We start from the raw sequence: 3,814 nt of genomic DNA, 5'->3' as shown, positions 1-3,814 counted from the left end.
CAATAGCTGAACCTGAGTCGGATTTGATTGGATCAGATTCGGAGCCCAATGTACCTGCACCATTAAGATGATCCGATAGAGTACCGCATCAACCGGACAGATACTATGATTTCTTACTCCGGGATGGAGATCCCATCGAACTCGATGAGAACGATGAGGATTTGATCACCTATATGGATGCAATGCAGAGATCTGATTCTCAGAAATGGCTTGAAGCCATGAAATTTGAAATGGAGTCCATGAAGGTCAACGATGTATGGACATTAGTTGACCCACCTGAAGGGGTTAAACCCATTGGGTGTAAATGGGTCTTCAAAAGGAAGAGGGGTGCAGACGGAAAGGTGGAGACCTATAAAGCCCGTCTGGTTGTCAAGGGTTATCGTCAACGTTATGGTATTGACTATGATGAGATATTTTTCCCTATGGTAATGCTCAAATCCATTCAGATAATGCTTGCAATAGCTGCCCATATGGATTATGAGATCTGGCAGATGGATGTAAAGATAGCTTTTCTGAATGGAGAGCTGACCGAAGAGGTGTATATGATACAACCTAAGGGGTTTACATCCATAGATGAGTTCAAGGTGTGCAAGCTTCAGAGATCCATTTATGGATTGAAGCAAGCTTCTCAGAGTTGGAACATGTGTTTTGATAAGGTGATCAAAATGTATGGCTTTGTTAAGAATGGAGAAGAGCCCTACATCTATAAATGGGCAAATGGTCCAGTTGTGGTATTCCTTATCTTGTACGTGGATAACATTCTCTTAATCGGGAATGACATCCCTGCACTACAGGGAATAAAAATTTGGTTGTCATCGCAGTTCTCCATGAAGGACTTGGGTGAAGCATCCTACATCCTAGGGATGAAGATCTATAGGGATAGATCTAAAAAGATGCTTGGGTTATCTCAGTCCACGTACATAGATACTGTGCTGAAGAGGTTCAGCATGAAGAATTTTAAGAAGGGCTATCTACCGATAGGCCATAGAATTTCTCTCTAAGAAGGATTATCCGACAAGTCCTGAAGAGAGAGAGCGTATGAGTAGAGTCTCGTATGCTTCAGCCGTGGGATCTATCATGTACACCATGATATGTACAAGACCAGATGTGGCATACTCACTAAGAGTAGTGAGTAGATACCAATCTGATCCTGGAGAAAATCACTGAAAAGTGGTTAAAGCCATCCTTAAGTATTTGAGAAATACTAAGGATCAATGGTTGGTTTATGACGAGTCAGATCTGAAACTTGTGGGGTTCACAGACTCTAGCTTTCAATCTGACCATGATGACAGCAGAAGAGTGTCGGGTTATATCTTTATTCTGAATGGTGGAGCTATCCGTTGGAAGAGTTTCAAGCAGCATACTGTGGCATACTCTATTTGTGAAGCAGAGTACATCGCAGCATCGGATGTCGCAAAGGAAGCTGTGTGGCTGAGGAAATTCATCAATGAGCTCGGAGTAGCACCCTCTCTCGATGGTCCGATCCTGCTCTACTACGACAGCACTGGTGCCATAGCTCAAGTGAAGGAACCCAAAGCACACCAACGGACGAAGCACATCTTGCACAGCTTCTCCCTGGTCCGGGAGATCATGGATCGAGGTGACGTCGACCTTCAGAAGATCGACGGAAAGAAGAATCTGGCCGACCCCTTCACTAAAGCCCTGGCGATAAAGGAGTTCGACAATCACAAGTCGAAGATGGGTATTAGATACTGTGTCGAGTGGCTTTAGGACAAGTGGGAGTTGTTGGGAAATATGTCTCAAAAGTCAATCGTCAAGCTATTGACGGTTGAGCAACCAAGTATTATAATTGATTTGTTAATAAATAAAATATATTTGGCATCTTCATCATAAGCTTTCATCTTCTAATGAACTTCAATGTTATGATGAAGTCCTTAGGACTATTTAAGTTTGATAAAGAGAAGATTTATCGATTAGTCTTTAAAACTGTTCACGACCAAATGATAAGTTGTTAATAAGGACGACAGCTTCTATCGAGCATAGGTCGCTGTAGGCCATATGGATTGGTTGTCTTCTTAACTAAGGAGTGTGGAGACACTGGTATGGCATACAGGTGAGATATAAGGGTATATCATCATTGAATGTGATCAATTCTAGAGCATTCTTCTGTCGAGAATATCTCTAATGGGATATAGGTATAAGTATCCCTTAGACCTAAGATCGCCTCAGTAACTTGCAAGCAACTCACTGTGCTTTGGTACTGGACTAACTGAATTTTTAATTCAGGAACGGAAGGCTTCTGGGCACAGTCAAGTACTTACGAAGTCAGAGTATGATCAAGATGGGATTGACCACTCCAAGAGTTGGAGAAAAATGAGTCGCTGTATTTCAATTTAGCAAAACCTTGGCCAGGGTAATCCATTAGATGGATTTGATATTTTGAAATACAATGTGGACAACCTAATCAGAGTTGACAGTTGAACTCTGGGGTGTCCTATGATCATTTTGGTCAAAGAGATGAATTATATGGAAACTATATCCGTATGGGTTCTAAGGATGTTGTTCTACACATTTGACCTATCCGATCGTCGGGTACCATTGCTAGATGGTCACTTCGATTGGTACAGAAATTTATTTCTGTGCTACCGACTTAGGTTCGGACCAATGAGGTCACACACATTAGAGTTCATGATCCGATCAGATGGTTGATCAACGATTAAGAATCGTTCTAGGGTTAAATGATCAATACGATTGACATTTAACCTAGTGCAAGTGTTGCAGGAGGATCGATTAGCAATTTGATTGCTAATTGGCTTAATTTGATTAAGCCAATGGGCTGAGATTAAGTCTAATTGAAGATGATTTAATTAAATTTAGTTTGGGCTTGATTGGATCAAGTCCAATTGGTTTATTGGATAAGCTAATTGCAAGGAAAAACTAGTCCTAGTTCAATTAGGATTGGGTCAACCTAACTTCTAATTTGATTAGAAAATTAAATCAAATTTAAATATAATTTAATTTGATTAAATTATATTTTTAATTAGGTTAAGACCTATTTTAATTGGGTTGATCTAATTTTGGTTTGATTTGGTTTGAGAAACCAAATTAAAACAAGTCATAAGATAGAATCCTAGTAAGACTAGGATTCCACCTTGCACCACATAAGCCCCCCCCACACCCTCTCTCTTATTCCCCTCTTATTTTGTGCAACAAAATCCCTCTCCCAAGTCTCTCCCATGTCCACAAAAGGTTTTCTCTCTTCTTTTTTACATGGAAGGTGGTTTGGATCAAATCAAAGAGGAATAAGTTTGGATTTCGAATTCTATGAGATAGAGTTTTAAAAATCCAAAACTCTTTCAATTTTGCATCGAATTTATTCAAATTTTTTTTTAGAATTTTTGTGACTTTTAGGGTATATATTGTGGACCCTTTTCTGGTGGTCCATGCATGAAAATAAGGAGGAGGTGCTCAAGAGTTGGGCGCCCCTTATCTTGCCATGTTTGGATAAGCCTTGACTAGGTATTTGACCTAGACAAGGACTCTATTATATCTCTCTCTATAAAATGAGTTTCTTTATGAAATTTTCGTAAAAGATAGAGATTTGAGATACCTTTGGGATATCCAAAAATTAGAGAGAAAGACTTTTGGATCGTGGAGATATAATAGACACAAGATAGGGTGTTTAGAGAGAGAAACGAGAAGAAGAAGAGGGTCTTCTTCTAGGATTGTTTATTTTCATCTCTTTCCTTCCTCCATCTTGAGTTTTCTGAGAGCGTCTTAGATCTGAAACTCCTCCTCCTACTTCTCATCTTTGGAAGAGTCTAAATCAAGAAGGAGGCACCTGATCAACCAT

This window comes from Elaeis guineensis, chromosome 14, assembly GCF_000442705.2.
Source record: "Elaeis guineensis isolate ETL-2024a chromosome 14, EG11, whole genome shotgun sequence".
NCBI classification, from domain to species: Eukaryota; Viridiplantae; Streptophyta; class Magnoliopsida; order Arecales; family Arecaceae; genus Elaeis; species Elaeis guineensis.
Note: the sequence above shows the minus strand (reverse complement) of the source record.